The following is a 26,144-nucleotide window of genomic DNA, read 5'->3' on the forward strand; positions in this document are numbered from 1 at the left end:
CTATTAGAAAACACAGAGAGCTCTGCTGTCAGCTGATAGACTTACTGTGCCAACAAAAATTCAATCCCGAACTTTACTTATGTGCAATCAATATGAATGTCTAGAAGGTGTGTGAATACATATAGCTGATCGTAAGAAAAGCATGAGTTTTATTTCGGCATCTCCAAGCTTTTTTTTATAGTCGATTTTCATGAAAGTATTCAATTATCAAGCATAGGTAATGTTAGCTGACCCTTTATTACACTGTTAGTCTCCTTAACAAAGAAGAAAAAAATCAGGATCCATGGAAACAAGATGATGTAGAAGGGAAATGAAACACTGGAATTAAACAGAATGAATTAATCCAAAAGGGTAATAATGAACACTTCAAACATGTACTGTCATTTCTCACCCTTGTTCTAAAAGATTTTCAATGTCCAGACTTAATGTGGTGGTTTTTGTTTGTTTTTTTTTTTTTTTTTGGTTGTTGTTGCTGTTGTTTTTTTCCTACAATTATTTAATTTTAAAATTTATAGCTATATGCAGATGAAAGAGACACTCAGTTTATACTTTTATTTGCCAGGCATGTTGTTGCATAAATATTGATTCTCATTTTCTACATAAATGGTGCAGCTGACCTTTAAATATACTACTTGTAAAAACATATGTCTTCTACCATTTAGCAGCTTTACACTTGTGATGGCAGTTCAGAAAATTCAGAAAATTCAAGCTATGTGTCTACTCTAGGTAATATATATACAAATATCTAGATATGTGTATATTTACAGATGCACACACCCCTCTCTGCCTGAATCACAGAATCACAGAATCACAGAATTTCTAGGTTGGAAGAGACCTCAAGATCATCGAGTCCAACCTCTGACCTAACACTAACAGTCCCCACTAAACCATATCCTGAAGGTACATGTATGTAGCCACCCCAGAGAACAGCCAACAAACTGTTAGCAAGCTGGGCACATCCCTACCTTTGTTCCCCTCTGTACTGCCCTTGTGAGGCCCCACCTGGAGTGCTGCGTCCAGGTCTGGGGCCCCCAGCACAAGAAGGATGTGGGGTTGTTAGGGCGGGTCCGGAGGAGGAACACAAAGATGATGAAACGGCTGGAGCACCTCTCTTATGTAGAAAGGCTAAGAGAGCTGGGGATGTTCAGCGTGGAGAAGATAAGGCTCTGGAGTGACCTCATTGCGGCCTTTCAGTACTTGAAGGGGACTTATAAAAAATACGAGGAGCAACTCTGCTCAATCAGATAATGACATAACAAGGGGGGATGGTTTTAAGCTAAAAGAGGGGAGATTTGAATTTGAGATTAGGAGGAAATTGTTCACTCAGAGGGTGGCGAGGCCCTGGCACAGGTTGCCCAAAGAAGCTGTCGATGCCCAGTCCCTGGATGTGTTCAAGGCCAGGTTAGATGAGGCCCTAAGCAACCTGATCTAATGGGACGTGTCCCTGCCTATGGCAGGGGGGTTGAAACTAGGAGATATTTGAGGTCCCTTGCAACCCAGGCCATTCTATGATTCTGTGATTCCATGACACCTTGCTCTCAGTTAAAACAGCATTTTAATGCAGACTCTTAGAAAAACCAGGTAAGCACACACAGATACACATTAAAAAAATGTTTAGTCTGGGAAAAAATAAAGAAAAAACACACAAAAAATGAGCAAGTACTGTCCTGGTATAACTTGAAATCAGTTTTACCACAGGAAAGACGTATTTGGTCTAATGGATTATTTTCTTTATGACTATTATTCTTGCTAAAAAGTTGAATTTAGGAGAATAAATAACGAATGCTTGTCTCTCAGATCCTGGAAAATAGGGAGATACACATTTTTTCACTAACACCTTAGCTTCATTTTAGACAAAGCACAAAACAGTTCCTAGTAAATTAAAATTGATTCTGGAAACTGAAAAATATTTTCAAGCACAAGATAGGGAAAATAAATTGAAAACTTCTCAAATCACTACATGGTCCTAACAGTTGATTGCAGGAATTCCATTCACCATGTCATCCCTTGGATTTTTCTTTAACATTTGATATATTCAATTCATCCCAGAGTTGGAAACAAAAGACATATACAACAATTTCCTTTAACCTTGAGCCTAAAATACCTTTGCTATCATTGGACAGAAATAAGCTCTTTAGGTCATTTAAGATGATAGTTAATATAGATGAATTACTCTGTAATGGATGGTATCTGTTAATTAGCTTTCATAAGTATTTGTTCTTAAACATAATTTAGTTTATGAATGATGGACTAGTCAAAAACTAAAAGCCAGATAATCATGCTGGATTCAGAAAGGCATTAATTCTAGAATCTCTCTGGAGTTATTGACTGTTCCTGTTATTTCAACTGGTAATTAACTGCAAATATTCTCCTTGATTTTAAACTTTTAAAGTGAAGCATATGTAAATATTTTCAGGGCTTCTTATGTGCCTCTCTAGCTTATTCTAATGTAAATTACAAATGATTATAACAGACACATTTTGTATGCACCAGGATTCATTATCTTCCCATCCAAGCAATTAAATACCAACATAAACATATATAGCAGCATATAAAATAAAAAGGGCTGCTATTTCCTCTGGCATATTATGTCTAATTATATGCATATTCTTGTAACATTGCAATAAAATATGGGTTCCCCAAATGATAAGCATTTTCTTTGTTACTTTAAAAATACTTAAGGTTTACCCAATGTCAAAGAATGATCAGACTTACAATAAAATAAAGATCAAGATACAACTAAAACTTTGAAATGTCAGACAATAATAAACAAAAAATATACCCCTACTTTTAACTTGAGATCTTCTTTTCCTCATTACAATACATATATAAGGATCAATGAAATCTATGCACAGGAACCTCTCTGCATTACTAGCCCTTTCATAATGGGAGTGTCTGTTTAAATATCTAGTCCTTCACTTTACAGACACGTTCTTTAAAATGTAAGTCACTTGTTAGAAACCCAATTCCAGGATGGTTTTAAAACATTAGAAAACTCCTCATCACCTTTATCATACAGCTAAAGGATAATTTTTGTTTGTCTTAGCTACGTATTCTTGTCCTCATGCCAACAACAAGCTACATTCCTCACACTGAGGTTACCTCCCTGCTGCTCTCCCTTATTCCTCAGGTTGGAAGTGGGCACATGGGAGGACTGAGCAGAGCCACAGTGACATGAACAGCTTAGACATGCAGGCTATCCAGCAAAATCCAGAAATTTAATGTATTTCTTCAAGCCATTTTATTACCAACTGTACAAAATAAATTTGTTCCTATTTTTACAATGCATCATGTATATGTACACATATGTACACATATATGTACACATATGGATATCTGGGAACTGGTATTCAACAATGGTGATGTTTTAGCTCAGGCTAAGACTTTTAAGCTTTTATCCTATTATTTTATTGGAAAATATTTATCTTGTCTTTGTCCTTTTGCAAGCAAAATTATATACCATAGCCTGAAAAAAATCCAAAATTTTCCAAGGATTATTACCTGCTCTTTTTGAACACAGTGAATATGTCAGATTGCTGACACAAATGTACATTTCTCAGATATGGTAATGCAAAGTCAATACTTCAAGCAGTCAAGAAAACACCAGCTCCCAGAACAACTCTTGTCTTTTTGAGTCCTGTGAGCGTTAAGTCTTTGCCAACTTTGCAGTCTTCCCTACAGCTTCTAGAAAGCGATGTGTGTCTTCCCTCCATAATAACCACAGATAATAACCACAAGAGCTGTAAGAAGCAGGTCTTCCCATGCATGCAGGAAAGAACTTTTGAGCCATGTTCTAAATGAAAGAAAGACCCAAGTTGAAAGACCTAAGTTGTACTTGAAAGACAGAAGAAGCTAGTGGTAGATATACTAGTCAAACAGACCAAGAAACTCTGGTAAAAGTGAGAATCACATACATAAAGTTATGAATCTCTATAATATGCCTAAGTTTTTTGTATAATTCTAAATGAAATCCATTTAACAGACTCTGCTACATTTCCAGCAAACATAAGTCAACTCTTATCTCTCCATACTGCATCAGTCCATTCAATAAAAGCTCCAATTTTTTATACTTAGATGGTGAACACAGTCAGACCCACTCTTTAATCTTATACCAAATCATTATTCTTTTTCTTAGAAAGAACTGAAGACAATACATGAATATATATATATGTGTATATATATATATATATATGTATATAAATGTATAGTGTATAAATATACATGTATATAAATGTAGAAACAGAAAAAAACTGGGACTTTGGAAATAATGCAACACATCTCTTGAAGGAATCTTGTCACCATGATCACAGCAGTATGCGGTAAATAGCTTCTCTTTAGCTGAGCTGGAAAGACCTTAGAATGAAATTATTACTATTAAGCAAAACCTTTGGAAAGTAGCAATTTATGTTATAAATCCACTGTTTTGTTGAGGTTTTAAATAGGAAGTGCAACTTGTTTTAGAGTTTCTGTAAATAGGAGCAGTTTCATCAAAACTTTCAAATTATAGTCTTCAAAAGGCAGGCACACAAGTGCTTGTGGCAGACACAGTTTGAAATCTTAAACTGCTAATGGCAAGATATTTTTTCACATTCACTTAGAAAGTAAAATTTCAAGTTTTTAGAAAGGCTGTGCAGGGTAAAAGTCCACTATGTGTGCAGAGCTGATGAAGAATCACTTGGAGACATGCTCACACCAGGGGCTGGCAGAAAGCTTTATATGATAGAGATGGTACATTAGGTCAGAGGTAGCTAAAAGTAAATTTCACATTCTTAAGGGACATTCTCCTTTTAGTGAATAAAGGGCAAATGGCCATCCTGTTGTTCCAATCCTCTCTGCAGGCTTCAGTGAAGTTGACCACAAGATACGGCTGTGCTATGTGATGGGTATAGCCAGGTTCCAGGGGAGATGCTTAAAAGGACACCTATTTATGATCTTCCTCATATGCAGGTATTTTTGGCAGATTCCAGAAGAAGTGCTTTAACAGCACAATATTAAGTGCTAATAACTTGCTAGTAACATATAATAGCACTCCCCTACCTACTCAATGGAACTAGCATCCTATGCAGTGCTGAGCTCTGCACATGCATCTAGAACACCAATGTTTTGTCCATTGCTGACCAGTGCTGGCACAGCACCAAGACTCTCTCCAACCCCCCCCATCCCAGTAGACTAGGGGTGCGGACATCGCCAGGGCAGCTGACCTAAACTGACCAGTATGTTCTCCTGGAACACCTACTACGCATGTTGAGGTCCTGTTTCCCAGGACATGGCCGAACATTGCTCATTGATGAGAAGTAGAGAATAATTGTTTTCTTCATCTTTGCTTCCATGTAGACTTTGCTTGTTTTTTCTCTTTTTCCTTTAATTCAATTGTCTTTTTTATTTTATTATTATTATTTTTTTAATCATATTTTATTTTCCTTACTCTTTCTTTGAGGAAGGAGAGTGAGACAGCAGTTGTGGTGGAATTTAGCTGCCCATCAGGGTGAAATGACCCCATAAGTATACAGAAACATACACATACTAACAAAAACAAACAAACAAAAAAAAAAAAAAGCAGAAAATTCCCACTCCACTGCGTTTATTTCTCTTTCTGGAGAGAAGACAGGAGAACAAACAATATATGATTTGGTACACCACAGAACAGTTGAACTGTGATGCTACCATGATGAATTAAAAAAAGTATATATAATAAAATTACAGAACAGAGAAACCAGTTTCACCAAATCCCATGTCTGATGCATGCACTTCATGTTCTTTACTGTGGTTGAAAATAAACAGGGTTTTGTTTTTAGTTATATATATGTGTGTGTGTGTGTGTATGTGTTCTGCTTTCAGCTACATTTCTACTTTTTTCATCTCAAAAGGAAAAGAGGACTGCATACCTAGTAATTCACCTAGTTACTTTAACAATGGATATTACCTACCACCTTTGTCCTATGTCCTTAGATACTCATAGAAAAGATACTCTTGCTCAAACTGCAATGATATTGTGTCTATAACAGACGTGTGCATCTGTAACAGATGCAGAGTCAAAGAATTGACTAAACCAACAGTCACTACCTCTCTAGAAGCTGAAGAAGGAACAGTGAACTATTAAGTCCATGTATGTCTTCAATAATTAGATGGCAGGCTAAGAAATTTGGTATCATTTCTTTAATTTACAAACATTACTTCAAAATGTAATCAAACTTTTATGAAATCCAACCAGAAAGATTGCAGCTATAGAAACAAGGTGAAACGACGTAATATGATGGGTTCAGTGACCTCTCATTCCATGGAAAATTTCACTGTTTTCAATAAGTCTGCTTTACCTAAGTATTGTTCAGATGAACCACTACTACTAGTCTGTGATCATACATTAGCAAACAAAAGAGCCCTTTTGCCTATGTTGAAAAATAATCTCTGAGCTGAAACAAAGTTCAAGACAATTTGCAAATGCAAATACAAGAAAAGGTTATTACCAGGCTAATGACATGAAAGGCGGGTATAGATTAAAGCATTAAATAAATAAATAAACATAAAAAATGCTATAAAAAGCTATACACCGGAATGGTCTTCTTTGACTAAATAACCTTTGTGGAGACAAGGTCTAGCTAGTTTGGGGGGATTTGTGTGGCCAGGCTGCAGTAAGAACATCACAGCTGTCACTTACTGCACAGATGAAGTATAAGATGGTTGATGAACAATGAAGTATGATTTGCCGGGTTCTGTGCTTGGGTATCTTGCTGACACGTAAAATCTCCACTGACTGTCATGTACTTCAGACCATCACACAAGGGGAAGAGTCACAGGAAAAGACAGATACAGCCAGGCGATACACAGTGCTATTTGTACATGACTACAAATTTCAGATCCTAATGTCTCTATAATTAAAAGATTCCAAAGAGCAAAGGAAAGGACAGGAAAATAAAGATGTAGAGGCTAAAAGTTCACACATGGTCTCTTGTTTGCCTCTTCCCGAGGCTAAGTAACAGAAAGACCTTACTTGGAATCTGCTCAAAGGAGTTATGAAGAAGTAAATACAGATCACATCTGTACTCAGATGTTGAGGAATTATGTCCTCTAGTCATCAAGAATGAAAGTATTAAAAGTTTAGGCCATTCTGTTCCAATCTGTGGATGGCTTAGGTTGTCCGTTTGAATGCAAAACAGGCATTGCGGAAGGTCCTGATCTATGGGAGCTAGACTGAACTCAAAGGTCTGAATGCAAAATGAATGGCCAGTTGAACAAACATCTCTGACTGAGATAATAACAAACTACATAGAAATTATATAGGATGGAGGAGCTGGTCACAGACTGATCAATGCCACTTAATCCATCCTTATTTTTCACTTCCAGCTCTTTTGTTTACATTTTAGGAAATAGAAAACAAGAAAAAAGAAAAAAAGAAAAAAAAAGAAAAAAAAAAAAAAAAAAAAAAAAAAAAAAAAGCCTGCTTATTCTCTGGGTTCATTACAAACTTAGTTTCCTCAACAATGCATTCTTTTACAAGTTTGGTTTTGGGGATAGGGGGAACTCATTAAGGTCACCAGTTCTATTCTTCTGCTATTTCATTCCAGATCAAAATACCATCTAGATGAACTCCACTACCTCCAGAATAATCACAACACTCCCACATTTTCTCAGAAAAGTGCATAGGATGAAAAACATAGCCCAGATATCACTCCCACAAGGAGTCATTAGTGATCATAAATCTCTGTCCTGGTTTTCTAGGACCAACTGCCAGAATCTTACTTACCAAGTATAGAAAAATATCACCTGCTGTTTCTCAAAACATTTCAGTTCTACGTAAATAGGGGAAAAGCTCTCTTACACAGTGTCTTAATTACTTTATAACAATAAGTGATGAGTTCCTCTTGTCTCTCAATATTTTCCAGAACAGTCAAAAATTTACATCCCATTTTAACCTCTTAAGGCCAAGAATCTTTTCTCAGAACCTGACCCTTAAAGAACTGAACTCTTTCAGGTGCCTGTTCACTTGTCTCTTAAGAGAATTCCCAACTCCTTAAGAGTAGTGTTTTGAAATAACATCTTGTGGTCATGCCTAAGCCTTCTAATAATTACTTCCTTTTATCAGGGCAATAGATGTAAGATAAATAATGTGATTCCTTTTAACCAATCAATATTCTCCCCCTATGGCACCTCTCTAGTTGTGCAGTAGGAATGGATAGCTAGCCAGCTCGTTGGACATTGACAGATGCCAGTTAGCTTATCTGAGTAGTCAGTGCGAATGGGATCATCCCTCTAAGTCCTGCCTTTACCTAACTACTGCTGTTATTATTATTTATTAATATTGTTGTCGTTGTTGTTATTATTGACACTAATATCACTAATAATAACAATATTGCTGGCACAACATTGTTTTATGTACCTCTGTCAGAATTAAAACTACCATCCCGGGTTGCTTGTAAGCATCCATTGTCTCCTGAAAAACTGTTAATTTCTTCAGAGACTAAATCTTCCAACACTAGTGCTCCTGCTTGCCCACACTGCACGCATTCTGTTACCAGTTGCAAACACTTGGAAAGCCACTTAAGCCACAGGGATTCCTGCTGCTTTTTCCAAATACGTTGGCTTTCAGACTCATTACTTTGGCTTGCATTCACCACAGCTTGTGCAGCTCCACATAGTTACTCCTTTGTTTAATTTTTACTTTCCTAGACTCTAACTTTCAACAATTTTTATTTCCAAATCAGATCTCCATTTTTATATTGCTCTGTGCCCTGAGTTTTAGCAGAGAGACCAGGGCTGGAGAGAGCTGCTGGAACCTGCCTGGGCCCAAAGTTAGCAGCCCAGTGAGCGGGCTTGAAACACTCCCAAATGACAAGAAGGATTTTAACTGTGGTCATGACAAACCAGTGACACAAAAAGTGAAGAGGAAGTTTCCCTAGAGATTTGAAGTAGGAAGAGAAAAACCAACCAACCAACCAAACAAACAAAAAAGTCATATTTGCTTGTAGGATAGATCCCCAGATGTAGCAATCCCAATCAGCAAATTTCGGTTTAAACTCCGAAGTATTTCAGGTAGACAGTTCAAGGAATTACAGAGACTGCCACATCAGCATCCAAAGCTAACTCAACAGCAGATGGCTGCTCTGCCAGTACAACACAAACATAACACTGTACATTCTTCCATCTACAGCGTATTGGGGACCACTTCCACACACAGTAAAACTGCAATATCTGGAATCACAATTTTGCATGCACATTGCTTAGATAGGGTTTTGAGCAAGATGTTCAGTTTTTCTTCAGTAAGTTTTCCTCAGAGTGCATAAAGTGAGCTTTTAGGGAGATTACTGGCTCCTGCTAAAACACTCTACAGTAAAGCTTCTCATAATGTACCTTTACCCACAGCCACTGCCAAAAGAGTTGAGCAGTATTTGGCATTCATTTGCACTGAAATTCCCAAACTTGCCAAGATTTGTCCATTACTACTTTTGAGATGTCTACTCAGACCATTTATCAGACAATAACAAAATGCATTGCTGGAAAAAAATTGCAAAGAATGAATGGCAGCTGTAGACCATTCTTGGTATAGAGCAAAACAATGTGTGGCTCACTAGGCACTTTCCTATAAAGTGAATGGCATAAATTCTTTTTTATTTGAATACTGTTCATTTGTTTATTTGAAATGCAGATAATCAGGGCCAACAAGCACTCAACATGATGAAAACTTAATTTTCTAGAAATAGAAATTATAAAAATAAAAGAATTCTCTGAATTTTGAATTGGCTACCAAAGTTTTTTAATGCATAAGTGTAATTGCACCTTTTTTTTCAGTCTAATTAAATAAACAAGCATTCTCATGCAGCACTGAAAATTCAAACATTCACATATATACATATTGAATTCATGAAAGATTTTCTTACAGGATATGAGAGACTTAGGTTCTGTGCTCTCATTACACTGCACAATGTCATTTGATAATCTCAGTCAGATTGTTAAACCAACTAGGAGACTTTCGTCTATTAAGACAAAAGAGAAAGTAAAAAAAACTACAAACCAGCAAAAAGAAAATTGGATTTTTGGAATCCCTTTGGTTTAAGTAATCAAACCAAAGCCTACAGTAATAAAACTAGTGCAATCAGTTTTCTCACAGTACATCACAGTACTATTGAAACACACAGCTCTAACTTGTGAGTTGTAGCTTTACAAATACTCTTTGAGGCTGCTTGAATTCGCTCATATTCTTTGTTTTGAATGTATTGTTTCTACTTCCATTGGGCCTATTTGTCTTTCCTAAGGCAAATCAGCCAGTACGGCAGAGACTTTTTCATTCACTGGTACCTTTGAGGATGAATAGCTCCACTGATGAAGGGTATAAACTCTATTCCTAGATAAAGATTTTAACATACTTTGTTTCAGTAAGAGAAACAAAAGAAAGCAGTGCAATAGGAACTCATTCAATTGTTTCTTAATGAAAAATAGAGTGCACAACAAAGAACCCCAAGTCTTTACAGGTATGACCTAAAACCTTGTAGTTTTGGTTATGTTTATAAAGATTTTCTCAGGCATGCAACTCCTTCCAAACTGCTCAGGCATAAAAGGGACTTACTCACTAAAGTAGCTTTCTGGTGCATGACAGTTCTCAGGCTAGCAAACATTGGGATGCCTTAAGGACCCCAAACCTCACTGAGTTAGCTAGGCACCTAAATATTAAGTATTATGGTGGCACTACATATCATGACATCAAAACTCTTTATGCAATTTTTGTAGGTCTGTGAAATGCAAGTGGAAAAGCTACAACTGAGAGATAGCATAGCTGATTTTTGCTTCATAGCATTCATAGCATAGCATTCATTTATGTTAAAGTTACATAAAAATCTGAGATACAGAGCATACAATTGTAGGAAGGATAGACCACTGTATGTTCCTTCACTTTTTTTTAGTAACGGTGTAATTCTTACCAACACTGTTTTATGAGGAAGATAAATAACTGCAGTAAAAGCCAATGAGAATTTCTACCATTTCCAAATTCCTTTTGATGAGCATGTTATGAACATATGGTGAACATGTCTAAGCTCTAAGCATAGTAATAAAAATCAAGGCATGGATGCCTATACATAATTGGTGTCTCTTGTGCAACTTTCTACTAGGCTTTAAATACATCCATATAGATAAAATGAGAGTACTAGATATAATAAAATTTAATTTGTGAAAATTTGAGAAAAAAAATAATAAAGAGAGTAAGGAATTCAATGTGTTGTCTTTCTCCATGATGTTTAGGCAGAAATCTACAAATTCTGGCACGTGTTGAAAACACTGTCTTGTGTAATAGCAATAAGACACATGGCTATGAATAAAACCACAACCTTTGCAACCCCACTACCCTAATCTTTGAATATATAAACTATCCCAATATGAATGTATCTCTCTATATCTAATACATAGTAGGCATACCACAATGTAGCCAACATATAATGACCATAAGTTTTAAGAATATTAGCAAATACAATGATTAAACTTGTAACTTTTGGAAATGTAAATTCCAAATATGAAAATGAAACCAGAAACTCAACATTACCTATAGCTCCATCAGGACACTCTTCATCACTTTGCCATGGATAAGATTTCACATACTTTTTGCTCAAAAGGGAATAAATAATGGTGATTTCAATTTAATGCATCTTCAAAATATTTCTATTTTTTCAAGAATATGACAATTAAAACAAACAAACAAAATGAAGACAAAAAGAAAAATCTATAACCAGTCCCAGATTATTTGTGCAAAAATTCTGCTCCATGCACTCTTTTATGCAATGCTTTGCACTCTTTTATGACTGATGGACTCCAAAGTCCTGTTCAATGATATAACCACTGAAAGTCACAACAAAGAAATTCAGATCATTTTTAGGATGAAGGAGTCGTACATGTATTTATTTTACCACGGTATATGTAAGCTGTGATCTTTTGATGTCTGTTCATCATCCTCACAATGTGCCTGAGATTTAAGGAAATTTTACTTGCCCCATTGTAAGATGGTGACCACCAGTTGCCACAAGGCCATGACTAGAAAAGCTTAAGGCAAATATATTCTAACATAGTATATACATCTTAATCACTGGGAAACCTCTTTTTCTCTGATGGTAGACATTGAGCTAATGACACAAACAGCATGCAATAGGTTTTAGACTGATGAAGTTGTATTGATTTCTTTATGTCCTAAATACATATTTTACTAGACTCCATTCTATTGGGTAGGAGGCTGCTGAAGATACTCAAGTAGTTATTTGGCCATTTGCAATAGATCTTCAGATCAGCAGAACTGAGTCTTCGGGTTTTGTGATACTATGGCAGAGAATTTGGCCCAAAGACAGCCTTCTGTTTGAGCTTTAGATTTGGCCTACTGTCAACCTCTGCAAATCAAATTTGCATGACTTGCACAATTCAGTATTTAATATCTAAGCATTAAATTTAGCTACTTAATACTTAATGGATTTAAGCACAGACAGTGAAAACGAAATTATTGACCCAGACTAGCCATAAAGACAATAGAACAAACCATGCACTGAGAGAAAGGAAATTTCCATCAAAACTATTTTACAGTCAATGTTTATATACAACGTCTATGTGTGGAATATTTGATATTTTAGAGAAAAAGCATAAAAGACTAAAAAATAAGATGCTACAACAGCATCTCATTCTCAAAAGAGAATAGAGCATTGCTTTCTCAGCTGTGGTTTTAGACTTAAGACATACTGCAGATACATAAATTTAGCTGTGGAATTTGAAAATCTCTGAAATCCAAGGGAGTCAGTTGTACCTGACCACAGTGGGGCAGAATTAAAGCTGATCATTTTTGAATATCCAGCCTAACAAAAGACCTAGTAAGCATGGGTCCAAGCTAGCCCTATTACCACGAACGAGCCAGTCATCCTTTTCTTTATGCTTGCCTCCACACCACTGCAACAACTGAAAATGTTTTTAATCACTAGAGCCTCCTCCTACATATGAAATAAATAAATACATGAATAAATAAATATTATTTTAAAACCAGATACAGAAATAGGGAAAAGACAGTTAAAATTATCTGATTTTGCCATCTTTTAGTCTTCCTCCTTCCTACTGAAAGAAGAAATGTCTGTACTTAGTAGCATACCAGGTTTAAACATCTTTGTAAGCAATATAAAAATAAAATAAAATAAAATAAAATAAAATAAAATAAAATAAAATAAAATAAAATAAAATAAAATAAAATAAACAATAAAAAATAATAATAAAAAACTTGCCTTGTTCTATGTGACAAATGTGATTTGGGTACGTTATTGCATGCTTAACTGGAAATGCAATATATTTATTATTTCCTGAACAAATAGCTCAGAACATACAGTTTTGCTGTAACCTACTAACTGTTGATGTTCTCACATATGAGACAGACATTTTTTGATGTTACTCAGACTTACAATTTCTTAATAAACTCACTATGAGAGTTTTTTAATATGGATATACAGAATGATTTTGCTCATGGGAAAAGACTGCTCTGTATCCCTGATACTGCTTCAGTTCAGAATTCTTAGAGCAGCTGTTTTTTGAATGGTTGTATTTGAGCATTAGAGCTCAAAACTGTGTGATTAAAAGTCCAACATCTGAGTTTTCACACAAAGCTGAAAATCTGAATAATTTAGGCTTAGCTTAATTACCTTAAAAAAGATAATCCCAAAGAACTTTGTGTACTGTTCTGTGATAAACATTTTTATATACAAATATTTTATGTAAATTCATGGATACGTGAAAAGAGTAATAGGTACCAGAATTGTTCAAGTTTAGTTGGTGATTTTTAAAAGGTTGCTTCTTAAAAAATCTCATGTGTATTTATTTTTCTTACCATGAACTAGCTCTTTCTGTTTGAAAGATGCATCTTTTTTCCTCATTCTTTCAATGTGAAATAGAGCACTGTACTCCTTACTTTTTGACAGAAGATTGAAACATTTAATTTAATTAATTTATTTATTTAATATGAGAGTGAACATTTATTTGTATGAAGATGCCTCTAGGTATAAAGTATTTTTAAGACTTTGGTTCAACCCTGTGTTTAACAACAGCGAGTTGAAAATATCTGAGAATATCTTCTTTTCTTTGATTTGATTTTATTTTTTTAATTTTATTAATTTAAAGTGGAACAAACATGAAAATCAATTTTAATTTATATGACAAAGAAAAGTGAGCTATAGAAATAAGTGGAAATATTGCTTCCATTAATCTATTTTGCTTATATTCATAAAACAAATGAAAGGTACTTTTATACATACATGAGAATATATTTTAGAATAGATACAATTATAATATATTTTATAAATGTGCATATATCTAAAAATGAATAAATATTAATTACGACCCAAAGACACAGCTTTTTTTTCCTAACTGTGCATGTTAATACATCAAAATTAAATAAACTTTGAACTCATTAGGCAATTAGTTCTTATTATGTCTTCATTTCACAGATAGTACATACCTGTTTTCTCTACTGATCTAATTTATTAATTCATTAAGAAATACACATATTTTGTATTTTTGTTTTTTTCTTCTTGGGCATTAAGATATTTGCTGGTTTCTAATTACAGATTACACAATAAAAAGTGCTAGTGTGTCCTCAAGGCTAAAGTGCCGTTTTGGATTGAGTCATCCATCTTGCATTTAATTTTCACTTCTGACACAAGCCACAGCTTTTGTCAGGAAGGATTTTTGTTTGGATGTTAGCTTTTTATATATTACAAGAGAAAGCTGTCTGCTGCATTCCTTTAACCCAACAGCACAGTCAGAAGCATTCACAACCATTGTGAGATGACTCAAGAAATCAGCTATTTAGAATGCATGAAGATCACACCAAAGGTTTCAAAGGCCTTTTTGAGCTCCTTTATTTCTAAGTAATCTTTCCTTCCACAGAGCTCTGTCGTTGGATAGATAGGGAACCATTAGAAAACTACAAACAGAAATTGCCATTGTAGATCAATACAATGTTCCCAACAGTGACTGCTATAAGACATTTCAGAATAACTGAAAGCAAAATAAATGTGCACCCTACAGTAGGTGGTACAAGAAAGTTTATTCTTGCTTGATATTTACATTACTTATGTCTCCAACGTCACAAAATGCAAGTACTTTGCCATTTGCAATGTGTTCTCAAACTAAAGAAGTATTGAAAAACATTACTGAAGATGAGCAGTGAAGAATACAGCAATTCTCTGCTACTGGTCAGAGAAACTTCAGCCTTAAACATGGTTAAAGGCTATTGGTGAATCCACAGGATTATGGGATTTCCAACAGGAGGACTGAAGCCTGTGTACATCTTCTGTAATGTACACAATTATAGGAAGTAGCCCAATAAAGTGTTAATCCTTTTGTCAACCACAGGATGTGACTCCGACAGAGCATGGGATAAGGCCTCTTAAGCTTAGCTGCTCTACAGTGCAAACAGTGCTGCACTTCAGATTGCACAGAGGAATAATGTGGACTCCAGCTTTCAATCTGACCCTTTTTTTTTTCTTCTATACACAGGTTTTCCACCACCCCTGCTGAATTAGTCAATGGAGAATGGGCTTTAGCATGGACTGATGCTTGAATTCAAAATACAAAATATACAGATACTATGAAATATTAAAATACAGATAAAGTATATAGGCACTCTGATCCGTCTTTTGTCACACAGGAGACTTGTAGAAGAATAAATGCCTAATTTTGATCCTAAACACTGCGTCTACTTCACTCTGAATAAGGAAGACCCCAACTGCTTTCTTTTCTGATGTTTTTTAAGTAATCAAAGTCACTTTTTGTTACCAAGTTTTTGGTCTCTTCAAAGAATAGAACTTTATAGTGCAAAGCCAACAAGTTCACCAAAAGCTCCAAAGACCTCTGTCTGAGCTGCTGAGCAGCCATCTCACTGCAGTTTATTCAGTCCTGTATACTTTCAATAAATATGTTTAGATCTTAACCCAAAACTAATGAGTCAATGGAAACACCCCTTAAAATTGTTTGGAATGGTTCTTTGTACAGAAATCAGTTTATCGATTTGTTTGAAGACTGTCAGATAATCTTCTATAGTACCTTTTACTCTATTTCTTATAAATATTTTGTAAATGCTTAGTAGTAATTTAGTTCCTTCTGATTAATGTAACTTAAATGGAGACAGGAAATTCCTCCTACAGTACAGGCTAAACATGAGAAAACTGCATGCAAATTATTTTACAGTACATGACTGAGACTGTAAGTGAAGATTAACATGATAATAGATATAATAATGCATTTTAAGTGGCATTCAATAGAATCACATTAATCGTGCTGATATCCTAATTCCAAAAAGAAACATTGACTAGTCTTCTAAAAAACAAAAAGCAAAACTGGAACATCATTTAATATGACAAGAAAAACACTCCTGAAGATGCATATAATCTTCAACATGTCTGCCACACCAGTTCAGATACTTAAGAGTATGCTAATGGGAGACAATATGGAGAATATAAACTTTTTTTTTTTCTCCACAGTCATCTAACATTTTTGCATAGATCTTGATTAATAGCATGTTAAGTATTGTATATGAGATTATACAGTACAAATGGCCCAGTTTGACTTTGATAGAAATAATTTAAAAAAAAAAAAAAAAAAAGAAAGAAAGAAAAAGAAAAAAAGTTAGTAATACTTATGTTTCCATACCCTTTTTAAAAGCAAATGCATATAGACACGTACATGCATCTCTGCACAATTATTTTTTACTTCATGCATTAGCGTACATGTGGTCTGAAATACAGGCACGGGAGAGAATACTTATTCATTCTCTCTCTGGGAGTGATCCATTTGTTATTCTTTTTAAATGAAGGATAGAATGCCAATTTGGAGCATTTATGCTAAGTTAATATTGATGGCCAACATATGTTCCATAGTTAAGCAGCTTAACAAAATGAAGGAAGAAGAATGCTATTAAAGTTTCAAAACTATTCCTCAAAAACCCAGAAGCACTAGAGCTGTGAATGCTTCTGTTATCAGAATGCAGCATTTTGCAAATATTTTGTGATATAGCTTCTAATTATGCAGTTACATCCTTAGTTTTGCAAGAATAATTTTTAAGGAATAGAAGACAAAGCCTTAACATAGGAAACATCAGTTTTATTTAGCACCACTGATGTTGCTAGCCTTGCTTATAAATAAACAGAGATTAAAATTCATCAGAATACATACTAAAGCAATGAGTAGCCTACCAGAGAAATTTAATGCATGCTTTTTTGCCACTCATCTGCAAGATCTCAAGAAGATTGAATGAGAAAAGAGAAACAAATTTAAAGTTATAATGAATGAAATACATAACAAATTATACCCGAACACCTTCAACCACTGACTGCGTCCTTGTTTCAAAAATCTTCTCCCTGCAAAGACATCAAAACCAAACGAAACCTTAAATATATTAACAAAATTCTACAATATGTTCTAATTCTCACACATATAAATTATATGGTTCAACAATTAAAAAATGGCTATATAAGAGCCAAAATAAAAAGAAGTGGAATTCCAGGAATTCTCTATCAGTAAAACAGAACTTTTCAGCTATGTTATAAGACAGGAAAAGATGTTTTGTCAAGGACTCATGCAGAACAATACATTCATACACTTCTAGTGGCAGACTATCTGATGATATATAATTAATTTTTGATTAATGACTTTAATTTAGACACTACAATTATTTGTTTCAATTACTGTAGCTAGCAGAAACAGTCATACAAGGTGCTTTCAACGTAAATTGCAACCATTCTCCTTAAATCAGTCTTTGATCTACTCCTATTTTTATTTTTCTGATGTATGAATTTTAATTTGTGCTTCAAATTAATTTCTGCCTTTATTCGTGCAATTTGCTTTGTCATGGTATTCTCAAATCTTGATTGTTTAATCTCCAAAAATTTAAGAATATGAAACTCATAGAATAAAATTAAATTGCATCTCAGACACAATCACAACTTTTCTGTATTGTGAACGATTTACAGTCTACTGTAAAAATTGTATCAATAACTGCATAGCTGAGTGCTATATAGTGCAATTTAAATGTTCTCCTATGTAGCAACAGATAATTAAAATATTTGCAGTAAAAACCTCCTTGATATTCATTTTATGTACCTGAAACCATTGGATTTATTGCAAGCCTTTTTACAGACTTCCTTCTGTATTTTGGCCATGGTTCTTTTACAAAAAAAATAATAAATAAATAAATAAATAAAATATATATATACATGTATAGTGCATTAGCAGCTATGCATTGATATTTTAGTGCTCTTAAAATGGCTGTTCTAACCATATATTCTCTAACAGAGATTTATTTTGCCCTGCCTCACAGATGACACTTAATCATTCGCTCTTACTTCACTACCACCATCTTTTCTCCACCAAATTCCATTTGCAAAGTTTCATTAAGCTTTTGAAGAACATGTTTCTGCTTTTTCTTTGCAGTCACCAATTCTCTTAAGTGCATTCTGTTTCCAGTAAAGTAATTAAAATCATTTTGCATATATAAATAAATAAATAAATAAATAAATAAATTTATTTCTGCCTGGCTGCTGGAAAATGTGGACCATTTTACTGGGTTTTCTGGACAGATAGTTCAAATAGTCACACACCAGCATGTACAGTCCTAGAAGCTGTATAATTTCAGCACTATGGGCTGGGAAACAACAGTAAAGTCTGAGGGAAGAGTGGTTGGCAAGCTGCCCAGTGAAAAAGGACCTGGGGGCACTGGCTGATAGCTGGCTGAGTACGAGCCAGCAGTGTGCTCAGGTGGCCAAGAAGGTCAACAGAGTCTTAGCATGTATCAGAAATAATGTGGCCAGCAGGTCTAAGAAAGTGAGCCCTGTACTCGGCTCTAGTGAGGCTGCACCTGTGTTCAGTTTTCAGCCCCGCAATACAAGAAGGACATTGAGGCCTTGGAGTGTGTCCAGAAAGGGGTTACGAAGCTGGTGAAGGGCCTGGAGAACAAGTCTTATGAGGAGAGGCTGAGAGAACTGGGGTTATTTAGTCTAGAGAAAAGGAGGCTCAGGAGAGACCTTATTGCTCTCTACTACTACCCAAAAAGAGGTTGTAGCAAGGCAGTGGTCGGACTCTTCTCCCAAGCAACAAGTGACAGGACAAGAGGAAATGGCCTTGTGTTATACCAGGGGAAATTTAAGTTGGGATATTAGGAAACCTTTCTTTACTGAAAGGGTTGTGAGGCATCAGAACATGCTGCCCAGGGAAGTAGTTGAAACTCCTTCCCTGGAGGTCTTCAAAAGATGTGTAGATGTGGTGCTTAGGGACATGGTTTAGTGTTAGACTTGGAAGTGCCTGGTTACCAGTTGGACCTGATGATCTTAGAGGTCTTTTCCAACCTGAGTGAATCTATGCTTCTATGATTCAATGAATTCAGAGTCTCAAAGATTTCTTTACATAACATATGGATAGAAAACAAAATTTTCAAAATGAATCAGATTAGAACATACTCAATGTTCAGCATACAGAAACACATTTGTGTCCAGAAACCATGGTTAGTAATATTGTAAACCAAAACTGGGAAAAAAATAAGTTTTGTCAGTATCACTCCCAATCTTTCTTTGTTTTTCAGTATCAAATTAACTTTTGTAGAAAGTGATAACTACCGTGCTTCTGTAACTACTTGCAATTTTTTAAAGAGAATATGATAGGGGGAAAAGTTTTTTTTTATTTGTTGTTTTATTATTTTTTAGTTTTTTTATTTCAATTTTCAAGTCAGAGTTTGTCTAATTGAAAAATAAAACAGACTGTTTCTAACCTCTATCACTCCAAAATGTCATTGGCTTAGCCATCCATTTTGCCAGCACCACTCATTTTCTCACGGTTCTCATCTTCTGTAGCCATCGATAGTTCTCATTTCTCCCCCTCACTGGTTTCTAACAGTTCAGTAAGCATAAATTCTGCAGCTTGTTAATCCTGGAAATCATTTTCCTACAACTCACTGTCTTTTTACAGTGTTTTGGCTCCTGCCCTGCAATCTGAATTACTTCCAAGGCTGCCGCTTTATGAAAATTTTTAGTTTTGTGTAATCATTTAAGTTGTGCAGCTATTGGTTAGCTGCAGTCATTGTCCTCCAAGCAATTTCAAGCACTAGAGGTTCTTTTGATCAGTCCAGTCAACTCAGAATTTAGCATAAGCCCAAAAGCTGTGCATTTTGATGAAGTAGTTAGATGAAAACTTAGCACATAAGAGGAGAGTTCTGCTGAAGACATAAGGAGCAGATCAAAAGCAACAAACTTTGCTGGAAATGCAGACAAAGACAGCAACATTAAGAAGATAAAGTGGAACAAAGCATGGGACACCAAGGGAAGAACCGAGATGTTAGTAGAAAGATTTTCTGCTTAAATAACTCAGAATGGATTCTATGAACTTCACTTCAGAAAACATTAACCCTGCTGGTTTCAATTATTTTATTGATTCAAAGGAAACTGTATTACCTTGTAATATGATGTTTATTTTGCAATTTTCTCTATCATTGGGCACTACCTGCCACAGAGTACGTGGAAAGAATCAATTGCTAGCCATGGGCAGTAGTTTTCTAACATTGGAAATTACTGTTTAGTTTAGGATAGCTGATGTTTACTTGGCTTGGGATCATCAACTGATAAAAACAGCCTTTCTAAATTTTCTCCCATCTTTGTACCCCTCAAGAGGTTGCTTTTTATTCTCCTCCTTCTCTACATCCCACAGACCTACACAGTAAGCCTCAGGTACTTCAATATATATATATAACTATTTCATTCAGCCACCAAGTCCCTTCTAACCCCTTAGAATATTTTTGTTTGTTTCTTTGTTGTTGTTGTTGTTGTTTTGTTTGTTTTGTTTTGTTTTGTTTTATTTTAAAGAGGTGTGGGGGGGAGGGGGAAGCCACAAAAACAAAACAAAAGCAAATCAAACAACAACAACAACAACAAAATATATAAATAAACCACTGCATATGCACAACACTATAAATCTATGCCTGACAGGCTATCACTGACTGGATTAGTCCTGTTTTCTTTCTAAGCTCTATTAAGATAGCTATGGTGAAGGTATCATATATGTGTTTTCAATTTATCATTTTGATGTATTTTGTTAGTCTTTCATGAGATGGACATCATGGAAATAAGCTTAACTATCAAAGACTTTCAACACTGAGTAATAAAGTGCAGGAATGACCTTTTTTAGTTGATCAAACACACATCTTACAGACCAACATGGCAAAGGCAGGTTCGTGTTAGCAAACAAAAGGTCCAACAGCACTGAGGATTTTAGTTGCTTATATACCCCTCTTGGGATCCAGAAGCTCAATTAAATAATGAAATAATAATTATGACTAAACTTGTAACAAAACTTATGAATTTGTCACAAAATTTGTAGCTCTAATTTTCTTCATACAGACAAACCCCTGGAAGATTTGTGTAACGTAAATTACACGCACAAAATTTATTTCTCTGCTTTCATTACTATGTCTGAACAACTTTTTTATATATAATCGTTTCTCATACATTTTTTCTTGCCTTGACTGGGGAGATAGACACAGATTGGAAGCCTTCATTTCAGGACACCCATTACTGCAGAGGGCTTTATGTTTTCATTTTCCTCAAAAACAATTTTTTCAAGATAACAATTACTAATAATATCGTTCCTCCTTATGTTTAACTAACATAACGCTTCCTGAAGCATTTAGCTGTGATGTCTCAGAATCACAGAATCATAGAATCATTTAGGTTTGAAAAGACCTTTACGATCATCAAATCAACCTGACCTACTCCCATCACTAAACCATGTCTCTTAGTACCATATGTAAAATCTTCCAGCAGCATAAAAGGAATATTTCATCCTTCCTCTTTATCAACAACAGTATGTTTATTTTATTTTTTATCCTTATCCTTTTATCCTTACTAATATATTTTATCATCTGAATGCTCACATTTCAGCCTTTTGCTTTGAGCCTTTGCAGTATTCTACCCCAAGAGCTCCTGGTCTTCAAATTTAAGAGCTTCTGTTCTTTAAATTCAATCAGAGGTATCTAACTGGTTCCAACAACTTTTTCTTTCACACAGATTGTAACATTTTAATTTGATCCCATGCTTTCTCGTGACTATTTGTCTTGCAACTCTTCTTCCAGATTCATGTTTCTCTGCTGCCATTATGGCTCTTATTCTCCTACTACCTCCTAGCAATTACAATTTAAATCTATCAGAATGTGGACCTAAAGGCTGAAGTAGTCTTAGTGCTCTACAGTATTAGAGAAGAAACCGGGAATTCTGGATTTGCTCAACAGTCATCTTCTGAGCTTTTGTATTTATATAATCATAAGTAAAGCATCACTGTACTGAATGCACAATAAATATCAGTAGAAAAGTAGAAGACTAGTCCTACAGACCAGGTAGGTGAGAAGCTCTAAGGCTGGAGTCCAGCCTGGTTCAGGTCCAACCTGAATGGAACATTTCTTTTCCTCAGCTAGAAACAACAGTGATTTGCTGGTAGAAATGAACTGCATAGGTAACTGTGCACTAGTAACAAGTATTGAATGTAATAAAACTCTACTATGTTTTAGTATTTAACAAGTAGAAAGTATTACACCTGCAGTACAACATATGTAAAATATTTTACAATATTTTAGTGGTTATAAGTTTCTAACAGTTATTTTAAAAGACATGCTTTTGGACTTAAACTCATTTTCTGTATCAAGTGGACTTAAAAAGACATTTTTGATATTGTATGTTTCCTGATGTGACTATTTTATAGTACTTCTATGATTTTTCCACATCTGATTTTATGACTGTTAATTATTTCTTCATAATGAGTATTCCTCTATATAAAACTGAATTATAAACATTAACAGGTGCCTTTACATAGTACTAAATATTACATACACAGTGTTATGCCATCTATATAAAAAAGCTTGAACAAAAAAAAAAAACATAGCATCAGTATTTCTGGATAGAACCTCAGCCAAAAAGCTTCCATTAATAGCCAAACCACTTTTAGACACTGAGGAAGCAGCACAACAGATATGACTGAGATTCAAAATTAGAAGCTTGTCTACAGTCATAATTAACTGCAAAAGCTGGATGATGTCCAGAGCTGCAGTCCTTACCTTAAAAAGGCTAAGGACTTCTAGGCTTCTGCCTATAACAGAAGGATCTATATTAAATTCAAGTTAATTTAGAATATCATTTTCATGCAGAGCACTCTGCACTTATTTTAACATACGGGATACTGCAGATAGTATATGCAGAGTTAGTTTTCCTAAGAAAAGACAGTTTTCACATGCTTCCTTTCTTGCAAATGTTGCTTATGCTATCATTTACTGTACCAGGTGTCTTCATTTGTTTTCTTGGTTCTCTCTTCTTTTTCTTTTTTTTTTCCTATTGGAAAGCATCAGCTATAGACAGTTTTATTCTTTCTAACAGTGAAAATGAGGAAAGAAAAAGATTTCTTCCAGGTTAAAAATTATTTCTTAGAAACTGAGGTCTTACATCATAATATCTGGAAACATGGAATTAAATGGGAATATGGCTTTTATTTCAGAAATACTTCTTCAAGTTTTTCCATAGGAAACTGACTTTATTAGGCAGCGTATGGGACTTCAGCTTATTTTAGCAGACATATGTTCTACACATTCTCATAAGATTATGACTTCTAAAATCTCTGAAGCTTTAGTGCATGGTAAATCCAGTACATATATATATATATATATATATATATAATTATTATTATTATTATTATTATTATTTTCATGTTGTTCATCTTTTTATGTACCAGGGAACAGCATCCTGTGGCTACAGGATTTGGTAGATTTGTATCTAAAATTATTTCTTTGGGCTTCTTATCTATTGCTATGCTAGATATACCTTTTTTGAAAGCTGTTCTTTCATATATTTCTTCTTACTGCTGCCCAAAGTGCTTGGATGAAAACAAGGATGTGATCTGGGCAGGTAGAGACAGGGAAAGATGGAACAAAGCAACAGTGAAGAACAGACAAAAGAACTCTGTGACCAACTGAGGATGCGTCTCAACAGGCTAAACATCAACCAGTGTTGAGTCTTTACGGTCCTGTATTACCTAGCAAAAAGCTGTAAAATAAACAGGAAAAGTATGATGCTGTTCTTGACTAGAATAGTCTCTACTGTGAAAAAAGGCTTTCATCTGTTCCACTAACACTACTACCTTCACTCACTAAGGGCTGTCCTGTGAAATATTTGAAGCATCTATCTGAAAATACTTAAACCAAATTGGGAATAGGAACGAATGGTTCAATTTCTAATTTTTTGGCTTCCAGAGAGGGAAAAAAAAAAAAAAAGATACACCACACACAAGGAAAATAAATAAATATACCAAAAAAGCATTAAGTGCACATCAAAACAAACACACAAGAAACACATGAATTGCAGATGCAGTCAAGTACTCCAGAGTCAGTGAGCAGTAACAACAAGTCATCCACAAAGCATTACTTCAAGTTCCTGGCATACATATATTAACAAGTATTTGATTGTGTGTTATTATTGCATACCATTTTTCTCCCCACAGAACGTTTGCCCCACTTGCTGCCCCGGCCAGATTGTGCCCTCATGATGAGTGTCTTGGCCACAGCTGAGCATGGCAAGGCAGCCAGGCGCAGTGCCGTGCAGGTTACGTCCCCTGCACAGTACTCAGAAATGCTGAGTTCTTCAATTAACACAACCACACAATTCCTGCACGATGAACAAGAAACATAAATCACAGATGTCAACATCTTCCTCATGTTCATGAATCATAAAATGATTCAAACCCTGGGATCCCGTAAGTGCTTTCTTTACTTAACCAGTACCAGAGACCCATTTTGAACAAATAATATATTATAGTATGCAAAATAGTCTAAAGTAGTATGTTGACAAATTTGATACTTTGGGCCTTAATCTTTTCCTATGCAACATTTACATCTATGTAAAGGGTGAAATGCATAACACGCATGTTCTAAAAAGAAATGTTGTAATATAATGTAATTTAATAAAGCATCTTGAAACTATCACAGAGTGCAAGAGAACAGCTAATGACAACATTTCACCATAAGGAATCTTGCTGTTTCAAAATAAATACAGCACAGTGACACTACAAGAACAGGTAATGCTGTTCTTTCTGTAATACACCTTTTGTCAGTGCTGTCCACTGTGCACTTATGCACCAAGTGAGGCACTTTGGTTTTTAATAGGTTATTGTGCAGTTACAAAATTTATCTGACGTAATATAGAATATAAATTGTATTAATTTCCTAAGAAATTCCAGAAAATCTTATTGCTGACATTTCTTAATTTTTCATACCCTGACTTTCTTACTTTAACAGTTTAAATATTTCTGTGTCACGTTATGTCACACCTTTGTAATTACTCATTAGTAGCAAGGCATACATTATAGAATTTAGCAATATAGAATAGCAAAAGTAATTCAGAGAGAGAAATCAGCTGTTCAGAAGAATCCTACTACACTACAGAACTTATTGGAAGAAAAGGCATTACAGAATTACAGAGTGTTTGGGGTCATACTTCACTATCCAAAAAGTCAGGAGAAAATAGCTTCAGTATGCAAGCTAATTGAATAAATATTTGCATCTACAAGTAAATATGCATTTGTAGGGAAAATTGTGGGTGTATCAAAGACACAAGTATTTCTTGTTCTTGCGGATTTTCTGCTTCTTTGGAGACCATTTCTGTACATAAAATGCATTGAATAACTACCAGTGTTATTTAATCACTTCATAGAGCTCTTTTGTTGTGCATATGCAAGATTATTGACTTGTTTTACTGCTCATTAGTGTACCCCTGATACTTTTTTGTAATTAAACCAGTTCTAAGGACAGTATGTCAGCCAACTAAGCAACTCATGCAGAGCCCAGACTTTTTGCTGTGCATCAATATGCATAGTTTTCTGTAACTTCAGGAGTACTTGATTATGATTCTCAACATATTCAATCAGAAGGGCTTCTGAAGAGATTTTCATTTCAATTATGCATGCCTCATTATCATACTTTTAGCGAAGCGAAAAGTACATTACAAGGTGAGAGCCAAAAATGATGAGATGGAAAGCACAAAGCATAAGTATCTTAGAAGGATTTCTAAATTTGTCTGAAATAATATTAATTCATAATAATATTAATCATCCTTTCTCTAATGCTGTGT

The 26,144-nt window shown here is 34.9% G+C and overlaps 1 protein-coding gene across 4 annotated transcripts in view; it reads right to left on the minus strand.

The window, feature by feature from the left end:
• SNTG1 (syntrophin gamma 1) overlaps positions 1-26,144 on the minus strand; it is a 370,856-nt gene that overhangs the window by 222,518 nt on the left and 122,194 nt on the right. The window contains exon 2 of one of the 4 annotated variants that reach the window (XM_032180787.1): positions 17,309-17,357. The exons of the other annotated variants lie outside the window; for them this stretch is intronic. The gene's annotated coding sequence lies outside the window, so the exon portion shown is untranslated. The remainder of the gene's footprint in view (positions 1-17,308; positions 17,358-26,144) is intronic. 4 annotated transcript variants of the gene reach the window in all.

This window comes from Aythya fuligula, chromosome 2 (assembly GCF_009819795.1).
Source record: "Aythya fuligula isolate bAytFul2 chromosome 2, bAytFul2.pri, whole genome shotgun sequence".
Taxonomy (NCBI): domain Eukaryota; kingdom Metazoa; phylum Chordata; class Aves; order Anseriformes; family Anatidae; genus Aythya; species Aythya fuligula.